The 16,594-nt window shown below is 42.5% G+C and overlaps 1 long non-coding RNA gene across 2 annotated transcripts in view; it reads right to left on the bottom strand.

Annotated features, from left to right (window-relative positions):
- Positions 1-342: 342 nt before the first annotated feature.
- Positions 343-16,594, bottom strand: part of LOC122461487 — a 92,917-nt gene continuing 76,665 nt past the window's right edge. For both annotated transcript variants that reach the window (XR_006283414.1, XR_006283413.1), the window contains exons 2-4: positions 3,202-3,320; positions 2,774-2,846; positions 343-1,436 (exon numbers count right to left, since the gene is read on the bottom strand). This is a non-coding gene — a long non-coding RNA (uncharacterized LOC122461487). The remainder of the gene's footprint in view (positions 1,437-2,773; positions 2,847-3,201; positions 3,321-16,594) is intronic.

Here is a 16,594-nt window from a genome sequence, read left to right as displayed (position 1 = left end):
AGGATTCGTCTGTCTGTACACAGGGATTTAGGTCAGTGGAACACCACACCCTGATCAACATAGTTAAAACAACATACTTTTCTATTATAGACCAGTCATCAGTGGAAGCAGAGGTGGTGATGCAGGCAAGAATAATAATAATAATAAAAAAAAAACAACAACAACAACAAAAAACAAACAGAAAATTACCTAAGGAGACACTATTGATAAAAATACTGCCACTATTGAGGAGAATGGGGATTATGGAGGAAAATGTTTTAATGTGAGTATAGCTAAAAAGGAATGGATGCAATGTGTGCCAGGGACTACAAGAAACTCAAGAGCTTAGTAAGCTTAAAGAGATTTTGTATTTCACAGTTGCTGGTTTTTCCTCCTGGATCTGCAGGGTTAGGAACACAAAAAATTAAAAGAAGCAAATAAGACAGAGTAAAAAGTAGTCTTAGTCTGTATTAGAAATGTGATCTCACACACTTTCTAGCTGCAAACATCAAACATGATCAAATAAAGGAAAACAAGATTTGTCGCCTATCACCACATATCATGCCTTTCAATCCTATCTTGTTTAAACACTATTTGTATTCTTCTGTTCATTTCAGGTGCTCATGTAGCTGTAGATTTACTGTTACAGCTACAATGCCAAAGGTTCAAAAAGTCTGAACAATTTCAAGGCCAAACATATCTGTTGCAATGTCAGACTATTAACAAACTAGTAAATCAGGAGCCATTATTAACCCAGATGATTTTGCTCAGCAAGCACCATGATTAGTGTCTCTCAGAAAGCTAATATGTCAAGCACAATAGTTACTGTATTTCAGAACTTGATCTCTCAGACTAACTGATATTCATTGCAATCGATAGCTTTTCGAGCAGGATGGTTATGTGCAGCTATTAAGCATTCACCTGCCAACACTGAAGCCCAAAATTCCCACCCTTCAGCAACAGAGCAGCATAATCAAAGGCATGGTGCCCAATCCTGACACCCTTATTGACCTTGATTTCAGTGAAACTTGTTGAATAAGGTACTCCTCATTGTAAGTAAGGGTGTCCATAATAAGGAGGGACCTTTTGCCATGCCTGAAGCAGGTATTCCTCAGATATTCCTCTTCTTTTACCTAGGAACTTTGTTTAGGTGGTCAAATCGCGCTTGACAGTGAAAAATGATCCTTACTAGCATGGATATATTTAAACAGCTATTTTATTCTATATGACAGATAGATCGTGCAATCAATAGGCAGATCCTGAAGTCCCTGCACAGTCTGATTTCCAAGAAAAGCTTGTTTCATTTCAGTACATTGAGTTTGAGTTGGTTCTTATTTGCTCTTACCCCATCCCTAGCTGCTGTCCTTTTGTAATTGAGAAACCAAAGCAAAACTTCTTCCATCCCAAAGAGGACTTGATTAGGTCCATAATGCAAAGAATGGAGGTTAAAATTAATCCTGAAGAGGTACAAAAGAAAAAAAGACTTAGCACTGAAAGATATAACAGCATTCAAAAGAAAGCAAGAGACTCATTACAACAGAATAGTCTCTTCCTTTCCCTCTAGGGATGTTTACTAACTTTAGGTTATTTTTCAGAAACCTTTGTATTTATATTTTTTTGATTTATTCAGTAAAGAGGGATGCCTGTGACAATTAGCATCCCTGCCACACAGAACAATAATTTTTTAAAAAGTAATTTACCCTGATCACCAGCAGAACTCAAACTCCCTTTCACACAGAGCTAAATGGAACAGACACTTAATTGACATACAAAAGTAAATATATATCTTTAAAAATAAAACTGAAGAGTATATTTAAAGCCAGAAGGTTGCATGGACTTTTTAACCAAGCAGTTGTTCATATTCTGGGGAGAAAATGGATAATAAATGGAGCAGGTTTTGAACAATATAGAAAGCTCCTTCAACAATTTATCTTTTCAAAATCTGAAAAGATGTTTTATTTATCCATCTTGGAACGATACTCGGAGTATTTTTTTTTAATTTATGCTATACGCTCTCTTAAACAAATATAGTTGACAATATTTACAAAAGAAAACTGCACTTTAATAATCCTGGGATTGATTCATGTTTGGAAAAGTATAAGCCTCAAGTCAAAAGGACAATAATAAGGACAAAGCCTATAAACATTTGTAAACCCCTGTTTATGAGATTATAGAAAAGGTATAGTGTTCTTTACAAATTTGGAATGGTATTTGGTTGCTCAAGTTTGTAATATAAAGGTCTTCCAAAGAAGGTCAAATTTGTTCATTAAGATATATATAGAGAGAAATCTCTTGAAAGGTGACGGTTTATAATGCTACTTTGCACCACATTGTGTTAAGGCTGAACTTTGAATACTGGGGGCAAACACAAATAATCAATAGATTTGATGTTAATGGGAGTTTTGCATAAAAAGCACGCCGGATTGGGCCCCAAATTCTCCATTTTTATATCCCATAAAATCATCATCATTCTACCTTAAATATTATGTTATGCAGTTGTTTTATTTAGTGTAGGTACTAACATAATCTAGTGGATTAGAAGATTAATAGTTGACTGCCACTTTTCAGATTTCAGGTCCTCCCCTGGTAACCAGCTGGAATCAGGAAGAAAGTGGCTCCTACAGTGTAGCGTTGAAGAACTAAACCTCTTAACTTTGGCTGTTGGCCATTTCATTCTTAGATTTCAGTCAACCAACTTCTTATGCAATGCTGTCAATTTACCATTGAATACCTACAGGTTTACTAAAAACAACATAACATATGAGAGAATAACTGTGTCTTTAGGCCAACTCACCAGCCAATGCATCATATAACATTCCCAGCAGCACCAAGATTTCACTCCCTTTTCTTCCATGTTGAATTTATTTCTTTAAAACAAAACCATTCAACAGATGAGTCAAGTCCTTCCCTTTCCCTACCCCTCGCCCTACCCCCAGCAAGTGACTAGCCACTTGTAAGTATCCTTCTCAACTGATAGGACTGTTGCCCTGCTATTTAAGGCTGCAGATCATGTGGTCCTACCACCCAATCCCTGGCCTCAAACACTTCACCAGGGAGACAGCTAATCAGAGATGGGGCTAACCCCAACTCTCTTAAAGGGCCCTAAGAGATATTAGATTAATTACAATCATTCTAAGACATGTAATGGGATTATAAAGTGACTGTTAATCCTGAATCTAAATGTGCTGTCTGTGAAATACGTTGTCTTTTTCCTTTACTCACCTAGACTGCCAAACCTTCTCAGCCACATACATTGGGTGGCAAAAATGAATTATGTCATGTGAATGACAGCAGGATAAGGCCCATAAAATTTGATGTGTGTCACAGAAAGCACCTGCAGACTGAATTAAAGACACAGAGGCAATTAATCGCATCCACCCTCCAGCCAATAAAATAAAACAAACAGGAAGACCAGGAGGACATGCTTTATTCCATCAAAATTTAATTGTACCATTATTTTATCCATCTCTTTACAGGCCTAGATAATAATCTTTTCAGATGCGTGTCTGCCAGATAAAATCAATCATTAATTTATAATATATGATGTGTAACCTGGTTCTCTCTCCCAACCATCAGTTACTGAAATTACAGCAAGAAGCTAAACCATAAATATTATATGCCATCTCTTCAAAGTGCCTATATTGCTTACAGCTATTAATCAACTTGCCTCCTTTGTTGATTGTAGTTGTCTGATTTAATTGTGTCTATTAATTGTTTGTTTGGCATCAAGACCTTAGCACTAAAAATCAACAGATGCAATTGACGCAACTACTAATGGCACCTGGAGCCTGGTTTATGCTGAGCACTTTAGTTTTCTATTTCTGACTTGGGAGAAAGTGGGCAGTGGAGTTGTTTTAAAATCTAAACAAAAAAAACAAAAAGAAAAGAAAAATTACATCTGGAGAAAGCAATTAAACTTAGAAAGCAAAGGGGCCACTGAACCATAGCTGTGCAATATACAGGTCTGCACTAGCTTGGCTCCACCAGCTAGAGAGGGAAGTGTTTTTCATTACATTAGAAGATAGGTACAGGATAGTGCCTGCAGTGACTGGAAAGGGAGGATTTGGGTTCAGTCCCAGCACAGAGAAAACTGAACTCCTAGGTACCCACAGATTTATGACTGCATAAAAACGTAAGGGAGTCTTTTTTTAAAAGGGCCCACAGAGAGTCAGATACACATTTCTCAGTTGACTTTTAACAAGAGTTGGACGCTTAATTCCCCTAGGCCTTCTTTGAAAATGCGAGTGTAAGAGCTGTTATTTTTCATAGTTAGATTCACAGGGCCTGAGACTCATTCTATACCACTCCGGCAATGTGAGGCAGCCATAAAGTGGGCAAAAGTGACAGTTGCATACACTTTTAGGCTCTGCACACTGTCAGTGCAGTACAAAAGGGCCTGAGTATAAATGAGAATCTCCCATAGATTTTTAAGGTCAGAAGGGACTGTTGTGATCTAGTCTGATCGGCTGCACAATACAGGCCATAGAACCTCAGCTGACTTGGGAGAAAGCAGCCAGTTATTCCTAACACCCAGTAACTTGGTTGAACTAGATCTTTTACAAAGACATCCAATTGTGCTTTAGAGACTCTGTGTGACAGAGAATGTACCACTTTCTTGGTAAGTAGTTCCAATCATTAAATTACCCTCCTAGTTTAGCATCTTATTTCCAGTTCAACTTTGCTGACTTTATTATTATTACTCCTACCCAAGGCCTAATCAGGATTGGAACCCCATCGGATGAGGTACTGTACATACATAAAGGGAAACCAAGCCTGTGTGAAACATTTTAGAATTTAAAAAGAGACAGAAAGAAAAGCAGATGAAGGGTGGTGTAAAGGGCTACAGCATTCAAGCAAAAAGGCCATGATACCAATTGGCATATGTCCTGTTTGATCCATGTCCATTTTTTGGTACTGATTTGTTCACAGGTTTATTTTACTTAGATTACAAAAGCTCAGTATCATGTATATATTTTTCCTGGGGACAGTTTTGGGTGGAACGGGGGGGGAATGAGTGCAGGGGGAGGAGGAGGGCGGCACTGGGCAGGAAGAGTGGTGTTGGGCGGCTAAAGGCTGGGATGCAGGGGACCAACAAGTAATGGCAATTCAGCACATGGGGGGTAGAGGGGAATAAGGGGGAATAAGGAGCAGTCCAGAGTCTAGGTTTCAGGGAATGACGATGTCAGGGGCCTGTGCAGACTCTTTTTGGCTTAAAAAGATTAAAAAGCCCTGACCTACCCTCTGAAACCTTGTCTTAGCAAATGCTGGCTTGTTTGGGAAAGGTTCACCCTGGCTCTGGGATCTCCATAATTCACCCCTGTGAGCTCCTCCAGGACTTGTGGTAGGGCTAAGCAAGTGGTGAGAGAGGGCACAGGACCACAAAGATTAGGCCACTATTCGAATCCTCCTCTACTACTAATCCTCCTGGCTAGTATCACTTGTGCTAAAGAAGAATCTCTACTAATTCCTATGACACATGGTTGGGCACTTGTGATTGTATCTATTAGAAGACTATGGTATGCATGCACGCGCGCGCGCACACACACACACACACACGCGCGCGCGCCAGTTCATTACTATAGGGCCTAGGACATAGTGTAGTAGTTCTTCAGCCATGCAGCAGAGGACAGTTGTGCACATACACAGTCGCCATTACAGTAGTGCATTATGATCACTATTGGGATCGGCAATCTAAATTCCGGGCACCCCAGGATGCAGAACTGTCTTTGAAAGACATATCTAAAAGTTTTACCTTTTTAGCGGGGAACATTTACCTTAACACTGTTTCTATTAACTTACCTCCAACCCCTAGTATGTGCAGAAAATTGGGATCCCTATTCAAAATCTAACTTATAAATCCTTTAAAAAGCAAGCAAACTCTTTACAGTTAATTCACAGAAATATTCATATTTTCTTCCCAAATACTTGAATTGCATTTTTGCTATTTCCCAGCAAGATTTAATACATGCATAATTTATCCAAATACTTCTCACACCATTAAGACATTAAGTATTCCATCCCACTAGACATTAAACAGTGAATTTCAGAAGTGAGATGAATTGCTGAAATTTCATTTTGCTTAATTTGAATAAGGCTCTAAAGTAATGCACAGATCATGTTTGCATGAACAACTGAAAGGCCATGGATGTCACGGAGGTATCTTGAGAGCCAATTAAAATCTTCTATAAAATCATTATGCTGAAAGGAAGCATTGTAATCCATATTTTTACAAGTTTATAAAAACTTGTAAATTATATTGAAATAGCTTAATACCTCCTGCTGGGTGATATCAACTGCATAGGAAGATGTTGAAATGAATGTGCTGGCTAATTTCAGAAACTGTTCGATATTTACAAGAGATTTTTTTAAGGGGTAAATATCACAATGCTGGTCACTTCAACTTAAAGCTTTACTGCTATTCTTATTGGCCTGAAAAAGTTATAAGACAAAAACTTTTCAAGAGAGAGGCACATAGGGATTTTGAAACTTTCCCTCTTCTTTGCTCATCTATTTTTAAAAGTTTTACTTTCACTCAAGGATTTGAACTTTGCTTTTATTTGGGTCTCTCAGCCAGATTCTCAACTCACTTACAGTGGAGTAAATTGAAATCACTGCAGTTACACCAGTATAAAACCTATGCAACAAGATGAGAATTAGCTCCTGCCTTCTAATTAACTAGGTCCAACAATGCATCACATTCAACATTTTTGGGGTGGGGAGGAGAAGTCCTTGTGTTTGAAGGATGGAGGACTCAGGACATTTTGAGCTCCCTCCTCTCAAATGCAGCTGAGGACATGGCTCTACGACATTCCTGGGGATTCCCTGATCCTGTGGCTGCTGTGTGTTGAGCTAGTCCCCAAGCACAGGTAAGAGCAACTTAGAGATCTCTTGGGCACAGAAGAGCCTCTGCCCTGTCCACTGTGGCAGGAGATCATAATGCAGAGGATGAGGTGTGCAAAGATAGCTTTAAGCCACCAATCCACACCCTATATCCTGGCAAGCTACGTGCTTGGCCAGTTCCCTCATGTAAATTAGAGATGCTTGAGAGCCACTTTGACTTCTGCCATCTGCAAAGAGCCCCAAAGGGCCAGTACAGCAGCTGCAGATCACAGGGCCCAGGAAGGACTTGGTCACACCCCTTTTCACTAGCCATGGTTCCTATACCAGCTGCCAGCAGGAGAACAGTGTAAGGCCTGGTCTACACTATGAGTTTGGGTCGAATTTAGCAGCATTACCTCTATTTAACCCTGCACACGTCCACACAACGAAGGCCTTTTTTTTTTTTTTTTTTTTTTAAAATTAAAGGGCTCTTAAAATTGATTTATTTACTCCACCTCTGATGAGTAGACACAAATCAATGGTATTGGCCTCCAGGAGCAATCCCAGAGTGCTCAGTTGTGACTGCTGGAGAGCACTCAACTCAGATGCACTGGCCAGGTAGACAGGAAAAGGCCCACAAACTTTTGAATCTCATTTCCTGTTTGGCCAGCGTGGCGAGGTCACCTGCACAGGTCACCATGCAGAGCCCATCAGTACAGGAAACCATGCAGTCCCAGAATCGCCGAAGAGCTCCAACATGGACCGAACGGGAGGTACGGGATCTGATTGCTTATGGGGAGACGAATCCGTGCTGTCAGAACTCCATTCGAAAAGAAGAAATGCCAAAATATTTGAAAAAATCTCCAATGGCATGAAGGACAGAGGCTATAACAGGGACCCGCAGCAGTGCCACGTGAAAATTAAGGAGCTCAGGCAAGCCTACCAAAAAACCAGAGAGGCAAACAGCTGCTCCGGTTCAGAGCCCCAGACATGCTGCTTCTATGATGAACTGCATACCATTCTAGGGGGTGCAGCCACCACTACCCCAACCCCGTGCTTTGACTCCATCCAAGGAGTGGGAGGCAACATGGAAGTAGGTTTTGGGGGCGAGGAAGATGATGAGGAGGAGGTTGTTGTAGATAGCTCACAGCAAGGAAGCGGAGAAACCGCTTTCCCCAACAGCCAGGATCTGTTTATCACCTTGGACCTGGAGCCAGTACCCCCCGAACCCACCCAAGGCGGGCTCCCGGACCCTGAAGGTGGAGAAGGGACCTCTGGTGAGTGTACCTTTGTAAATATTATACATGGTTTAAAAGCAAGCGTGTTTAATGATTAATTTGCCCTGGCATTCGTGGCCAGTACAGCTACTGGAAAAGTCTGTTAACGTGTCTGGGGATGGAGCAGAAATCGTCCAGGGACAAAGCTTTGTTCTGCTGAATTGCTAGCATTCAAACAATGCCGGTGTTTGCTGGCATTCTAACAACATCCATTCTTTATCTTTCTGTATTACCCTCAGGAGTGATATCATTCATGGTCACCTGATTGGAATAGGGTGGTTTTAGTAAGTGGACATTCAGAGGTGCCTGTTCCTGCTGGGCTGTTTGCCTGTGGCTGAACAGAAATCTTCCCCGCTGTTAGCCATGTGGTGGTGGGAGGGGTGAAGCCATCATCCCAGAGAATTGGTGGGGTGTGTCGGGGGCAGGGAGGTTAGCTGGGTTTCTGCTGTACGTTAACCCGGAAACCGCAGCCCCTCCTTTTAAATTGCCAACCCATTTTAAATGGCCAACCCAACAGCTACTTCATATGGGAAATGAGGGCGCTGCTGTTTGAAACCATTGCCACATGTTATGAAGTTTAAAAAAGCCAAAAGACTGTGGCTTACCATGGCTGCCTGCAAGTCGAATTCTGTTGCCCAGCACTGCATGAGTGATCTCTCACACCAAGCCGGCTTACCCTCAATAAAAGGCAAAATGCAACCTTGTAATGAAAGCACATGTGCTATGTAATGTTATGTTAACAGCAAGGTTTACTGTGAAAGAGTGTACCCATTTTTCTATAAAATGTGTCTTTTTAACTACCACTCTCCCTTTTTTCCCCTCCCCCAGCTGCATATGTTTCTCCTTCCCAGAGGCTAGCAAAGACTGGAAGGCAAAAAAAAAAAAAAGCACTCACGATGAAATGTTCTCTGACCTCATGCTGTCCTCCCACACTGACAGAGCACAGCAAAATATGTGGAGGCAGACAATCTCAGAGTGCAAGAAAACACAATATGACTGAGAAGAGAGGTGGCGGGTTGAAGATGGTAGGAAAAGTCTGTTTCTGGTGGCATCAGCTTGCTGAAAGAAGGCAGGAGTCAATGCTTAGGCTGCTGGAGGATCAAACTCATATGCTCCAGCGTATGGTTGAGCTGCAGGAAAGGCAGCAGGACCACAGACCGCTGGTACAGCCCCTGTGTAACCAACCACCCTCCTCCCCAAGTTCCATAGCCTCCTCACCCAGACACCCAAGAACGCAGTGGGGGGGCCTCCAGCCACTAGCCACTCCTCCCCAGAGGATTGCCCAAGCAACAGAAGGCTACCATTCAATAAGTTTTAAAGTGCTGCGTGGCCTTGTCCTTCCCTCCTCCACAACCCCTCCTGGGCTACCTTGGTATTTATCCCCCTATTTGTGTGATGAATTAATAAAGAATGCATGAATGTGAAGAAACAATGACTTTATTGCCTCTGCAAGTGGTGATCGAAGGTGGGAGGGGAGGGTGCTTAGCTTACAGGGAAGTAGAGTGAACCAAGGGGGGCGGGGTTTCCATCAAGGAGAAAAACAGAATTTTCACACCGTAGCCTGGCCATTCCTGAAACTGGTTTTCAAAGCTTCGCTGATGCGCTCCGTGCCCTCCTGTACTCTAACCGCCCTGGTGTCTGGCTGCGCGTAATCAGCGGCCAGGCGATTTGCCTCAACCTCCCACCCCACCATAAACATCTTCCCCCTTACTCTCACAGATATTGTGGAGAGCACAGCAAGCAGTAATATCAATGGGAATATTGGTTTCGCTGAGGTCTAAACGACTCAGTAAACTGCACCAACATGCTTTTAAACGCCCAAATGCTCATTTTACCACCATTCTGCACTTGCTCGGCCTATAGTTGAACAGCTCCTGACTACTGTCCAGGCTGCCTGTGTACGGCTTCATGAGCCATGGCAGTAAGGGGTAGGCTGGGTCCCCAAGGATAACTATAGGCATTTCAACATCCCCAACAGTTATTTTCTGGTCTGGAAAGTAAGTCCCTTGCTGCAGCTGTTGAAACAGACCAGAGTTCCTGAAGATGCGAGCGTCATGTACCTTTCCTGGCCATCCCTCATTGATGTTGGTGAAACGTCCCTTGTGATCCACCAATGCTTGCAGCACCATAGTTAGGGAATCCCATTGCAGCAAAGCCATCTACTATGACCTGCACCTTTCCCAGAGTCACTACCCTTGATATCAGCAGCTCAGTGATTGCATTGGCTACTTACATCACAGCAGCCCCCACAGTAGATTTGCCCACTCCAAATTGATTCCCAACTGACCGTTAGCTGTCTGGCGTTGCAAGCTTCCACAGGGCTATCGCCACTCGCTTCTCAACTGTGAGGGCTGCTCTCATCTTGGTATTCTTGCGCTTCAGGGCAGGGGAAAGCAAGTCACAAAGTTCCATGAAAGTGCCCTGATGCATGCAAAAGTTTCGCAGCCACTGGGAATCCTCCCAGACTTGCAACACTATGCGGTCCCACCAGTCTGCACTTGTTTCCCGGGCCCAGAATCGGCGTTCCACGCCATGAAACTTCCCAACTGACACCATGATGTGCACATTGCAGGGGCCCGTACTTTGTGAGAAGTCTATGTCCATGTCCTCATCACTCTCTTCACCACGCTGCAGTCGCCCCCTCCTCACCTGGTTTCGCTTTTCTTGCAGGTTATAGTTCTGCATATCTTGCTGGATAATGCGTGCGGTGTTTATAGTGCTCATAATTGCCGTGGTGACCTGAGCAGGCTCCATGTTTCCAGTGCTATGGCGTCTGTGCTGAAAAAAGGCGCGAAATGGTTGTCTGCCGTTGCTCTGACGGAGGGAGGGGCGACTAACAACATGGCTTACAGGGAATTGAAATCAACAAAGCGGGTTGCTTTGCATCAAGGAGAAACAGAATGGCTCCCTCAAGGATAGAACTCAAAACCCTGGGTTTAGCAGGCTGTTGATTTCACGGAGGGAGGGAGGGGGGAGAAAATGAATACAAATGAATACAAAACAAATCTGGTCTATTTCTTGTTTTGATCCACTTCATCTATCTTTATACATCTTGCTGGCAGGAGACGGTGCAGTATGACTGCTGGCCATTGTCGTCTCCTGGCTACTCACCAGAAGTCGATGTAGTACGACTGCCGGCAGGACTGAATCTCCATGAGATGAAACTTAAAAAGGGAAATAACCTGGCTGAGTCACTCCCATGTCTTCCCAGGCACCCCTGACTGACCTAGCCGAGGTCGGCTAAAAGAGCACCCAGGAGTACGGCAACGACGGCTACCAGTCATACTGCACCCGTCTGCTGCCAAAAGACAATGAGCTGCTGCTGTGTAGCAATGCAGCACCGGGTCTGCCAGCACCCAGGAGACATATGGTGTCGGTGAGCTGAGCGGGCTCCATCCTTTCCGTGGTAGAGCGTCTGCATGGGTAACCCAGGAAAAAAAGGCGCAAAATGATTGTCTGCCATTGCTTTCATGGAGGGAGGAGGGAAGGGGGGGCCTGACCATATGTACCCAGAACCACCCATGACAATGTTTTTGCCCCATCAGGCATTGGGATTTCTACCCAGAATTCAAATGGGCGGCAGAGACTGTGGGATAGCTACCCACAGTGCAACACTCCAGAAGTCGATGGTTGCCTCGGTACTGAGGATGCACTCCGCCGACTAAATGCGCTTAGAGCATTTGTGGGGGGGGGGGACACAATCGACTGTATAAAAACGCTTTCTACAAAACTGACTTCTACAAATTCGACCTAATTTCATAGTGTAGACATATCCTAAGAGGCATTGCACAAGCCCAGTGTTGCCAGAAGTGCCCCCTACACTGGGATTATGAGTATTAGGGTTGATTTGCACCAGTAGTGCCAGAGAAATAGGCTACACCTCACAGGATCAGGTCCAAAATAACTATTTTAGTTTTTTTATATGATGACAATTAGACTCGTAGGTAGGCACTGACCCTCTTAGGATCACATTCTTTTAGGACCCTCAACAGAAATAAAAAGAAACATGTAGTGGCTAATGCACATAGTCCATTCTTCATAAGTGAAGCCAAGTGTTAAAGCCAAGATGAATATCTGAGACTGCAACCAACTGGCTGAAAGTAAGGTCATGAGCAGAGCTGGATGAATTATGATAGTTCAGTTTAGGCAACATGCTGAAAAAAAAAAATCAGGAAAAACCATTTAGTTCTCAAAATGTTCAGAATTTGTTGGCAAGTTGTAAAATCGATCTTTGGACTAGTAAACCTTACTTGCCTGGAATTTCAGAGAGACATTAAAATCGCCATTCTGTGACAGAAACTTGAGCTCAGACCTCCCCTCTGCAGGTGTGCTCCTAATCACTAAGCTAGAGAGAGACAAAGCATGACTCTACAGCCTGGTGACTAAGGCACTCCCCAGGGATGTGGATTCAAATCTTGTCTCTGCCAGATTCAGAGAAGGGATTTGAATCCATGTCACCTACCTCCCAGATGAGTGCCTTAATCACCTGGCTATAGAATCAGTGCATATTTAAATAGCTTTACAAAGTGAAACAGCTTCAACAGCAGAGATTAAGAGTAGCCCACTCAGTATAGCCTGGCATTTAGGCACTTACCTCCATAAGAGGAAAGCTTAGTTAAGCCTCTGCTTCAGAATGGGGATTCAAACCAGGACCTCCCACATCCCAGACAAGTCTCCTAATCATTGATCTTAAAGAACAGGAAGGAACACACCCGCACCAAAAAGCTGACCCTGAAAAACTTTTCTTCAGCCAAAAACTATTGGGTTAAATTTGTGCAGTTTGGGGTTGACTGGAACTGCATTTTTCAATGAATAAACTATTTGTGTATATATATCACGCAGCTCTAGTCATGAGTGATGATAGAGCACCAGCCTTCTAAAAAGCACTTTTTTTTCAATTGGACCTGTAAACTATAAGAGTATTTCATAGCTACTGAGCTTGATCACTGAGACTTTAAAATAACAAACTCCACACTATTAGGCCTATCATACTAAAGCTTGCTAATCTCCAATAGTAGTAAAAGTTCACCAAGCACCGTCTAATCTTCACTACAGTATGAAACTTAACGTTTTAAGAGATTCTTCATGCACACCAACCACCACGTTACTTTTCTAGGGACGAGGGTAGGAGAGAGATGCTGTCCATCTCAAATTTAATTTTCAGAAGCTGCCACCACGTCACAATTCTTGTTATCATCAGCCTTTTTCTGAAGTGAAAGCTGCATCTTCGTGATAGCACGAAATAAGACTGCTGAGCATGACAGCTACATCTGCAGGACTCCCTTGGAACTCAGAAAACTACGGACTGATAATACCCAGAAGTCATCCTTCTACAGGCTTCTGGATTTTAACAGGTTTTGCTGTTTGTCAAATACAGTGGTCCTTAACTGTGGGCCGCTTGGGGCCCAATCAGCACACAGCTGTGGCCCATGTGACATCCTCAGGGCCATGTGGATGTGGCCCACATAACAGAGAACTGCATATGCGGCCCACAGTGGAAATAGGTTGAGAACTATTGGTCTAATGTCTGCTGATATGTTGTCATTGAAAGGAACATGGAGAATAAGGTATAAACCCAGTCTCCTGTTCAATTGATCCAAAGAACGTAAGCATCATGCAATGAATAAGGAGATCAAGTCACAGGAAAAAGGGACAGGAAGGGGAAGATGTGGTGACAGAATAAGGGGAGAGGGAATGTTGTTTTCATTTATTTATTCCCAGCCAATTAAAATATTTAATATCTTCTATGCTGTATAGTACATACACAGTATGCTTCATATAAAAAACGTGGCACATGCTGTGGATAGATGGTTTGTCAGACCACAGAATTTTGCACAATTATCTAAATTACAATTTTAAAACAAGTAAATTGCTGCACTAACCTTTTGAAAGTACAATTTAATTATTCTCTATGCCATGATTCACATTTATGCAAGCTTTTCTTTGGAATTAATATGTCATTTATCTTAATTGCTTTAAATGCCATTAGGAGATCTGATTTCTACAAGCTCACATCAGTTTATTTTGGGAAACACTGTATGATCACCTTTAACCAGCTTTTACAATACTAAAATAACTATGGTCAATGTTTTAAATAAAGTCTAGTCCTATTATGTGGGATGTTTGGGAGTATTGCATCTAGAACCTATTACTGGCACACACCTTTGTAAGGAAATATTTTGCTTAAAGTTCATTCCATGGTGAGTTTGGCAATACAATGGTCCCAATCTTACCCCCCCCCCCCCATTTAAAAAATGGTAATGATTCCCATTGATTTGAGCGATAATAGGAAAAGGCCCACTGTCTGGAATGAGAGCAAGTGTGTGAAGTGAAAACAAACATTGCTATTTATGTGTTAGATGCCTCAGGTTCCCTCACTTACCAGTAGATAGAACATATTTTGCTCTGAATCACATACTTGCTGATATCAACTCCAATTTTCTGTATCAGGCATATGTTTATTTTCCTTGTGGATTTTTGACATGTGTTACCGACTGCACTTGAATCCAGCCACAAGAACTTTTAAAATACACAATATAAAACTTCTCATCAGCAACATGAATATACAGTTAGCAAACAGCACAGCTGAGTGTGGATGTCAAGCACAGGGATAGGGGAGATATTCTCTCTTTTTTTTTAGTAATATTGTTTTCAGACAAGACCATTTTCTGTAATGCAGTCCCAGCCACAAAAATACATTGGCCATACGATCAGAGATGAGAAATGGAAAACATCCTATTAAATCATTTTCACCATCCACCTACAAAATACAATTTCCCACATTCTCTATCCTCAAGAGCTTTAAAATGACTCAGATAGGACTTCCCTTGAGAGTCTAATAGATTCTCATAGGCCATTTTCCCTGTTATTATTTTATGACTTATTTCAAACTAAAAAGCCAGCCCTTTGGAAACCCAGTATACTGAAGCAGGTCATTTCATACTTAATACATCAGACCACTATTCAGAAGTCTTCACTATCCAGCCCTCATCTTTCAGAATGAAATAGCACAGCTTAGATTTAACATATTAGTGCTCGTTTCCATAATAGAGCCCTTATTTAGGAATTACTTGTGATGGTAGCTCTGTAAGTCTAGTGGTCAAAAGCCTTGAAAGAATCATGCCAAATTGATTGTCTATGAACGGGAAGATCATTTGCACATTTAAAGATGATGACTGGAAGGAACAAACTCTTCAACACCACAGATTTGCACTCCTTTTATAAAAGGGCTTTTACCTCCATTGTCCCTGAAAGAAGTGCATGGCCACATTCAGTTCTATTCTACTTAGATTCTAAAGATGACAGATATCTGTTCCAGTGCAGCTGCCTTAGTGATAGCTCCTTTTTGGCAGTACCTACCTTCAGAGATTGCAGTGGGCTAGATGAAGTGCCCACTCCAGGGGGCCTGTTTCTGTTGATTTACAAGCTACATGGTTTAAACTGTCTCTGCCTTTCTGAGGCTGCCCACCTGCTGTTACTATTGGAAGCACTCAGTCTACCTCTAGCAACCCTGTCCTCACACACACATGCACATGGGAACCCTAGGCCCCCATCCACACAATATTGTCTACCATGCAGCTAACTGGTTAGAGTCACAGTTAGCTAGACTAAAAAAGATCCACACTGAATATGGCAAATCAGTCAACCCATGAAAAATACCACCCTTGCTTCAGGCTTAGCCTGGCATACTGCTCAGCTCCTGAAAGCAGCTAGGCACATAGTAAATTTGCACTATGGATAGACTCCATGACTGTGTAGTCTATAAATCTAGTCCTCTCTCCCTTCATCCCACAGTGCATTTTCCCCATGTGGTATGGTTGCCACTCTGTGTGTCTGAGTCCCGTGCAATGCACACCTCAAGTGTAACATCCCCCAACTGTAATGTCTTGGTAATGTCTTATGACCAGCCCAACTAGGAAGTGGGAGCTGTTGCTAGTGGCCGGTCTCCAGCATGGTATAGCATCTCTTGCCAATGGTGAAAATAGCCCTCATATAGATGGTTTATCATTGTAAGGCAGTGCCTCTCAGGAAGCAGATGGATATTAATTTTGAAAAGAAATCCCATAAGCTTAAGTAGAAAGGCTGAGAGGAGGCTCTTGTAGAATTACCCATAGTCCTTGACATGGGCAGCTGATGTGGGATATAGTTGCCTAAAATCTTGCAGGATCTACTACTAAAATACATGATTAAACAGAGAGCTAGGTATTGATGTCAAAATATGAATGGAAAAATTATTGATTACATTAATCACTAATGATCTGGATGATGGGTTCATGGATGACACTAAGCTGTGGGGGGAAGGTAGATATCCTGGAGGTAGGGATAGGGTCCAGAGTGACCTAGACAAATTGGAGGATTGGACAAAAAGAAATCTGATGAGGTTCAACAAGGACAAGTGCAGAGTCCTGCACTTAGTACAGAAGAATCCCATGCACCGCTACAGGCTGGGGACCGACTGGCTAAGCAGCAGTTCTTCAGAAATGGACCTGGGGATTACAGTGGATGAAAAGCTGGATATG

This window comes from Chelonia mydas, chromosome 8, assembly GCF_015237465.2.
Source record: "Chelonia mydas isolate rCheMyd1 chromosome 8, rCheMyd1.pri.v2, whole genome shotgun sequence".
NCBI classification, from domain to species: domain Eukaryota; kingdom Metazoa; phylum Chordata; order Testudines; family Cheloniidae; genus Chelonia; species Chelonia mydas.
This window is presented reverse-complemented; position numbering and strand designations above follow the sequence as displayed.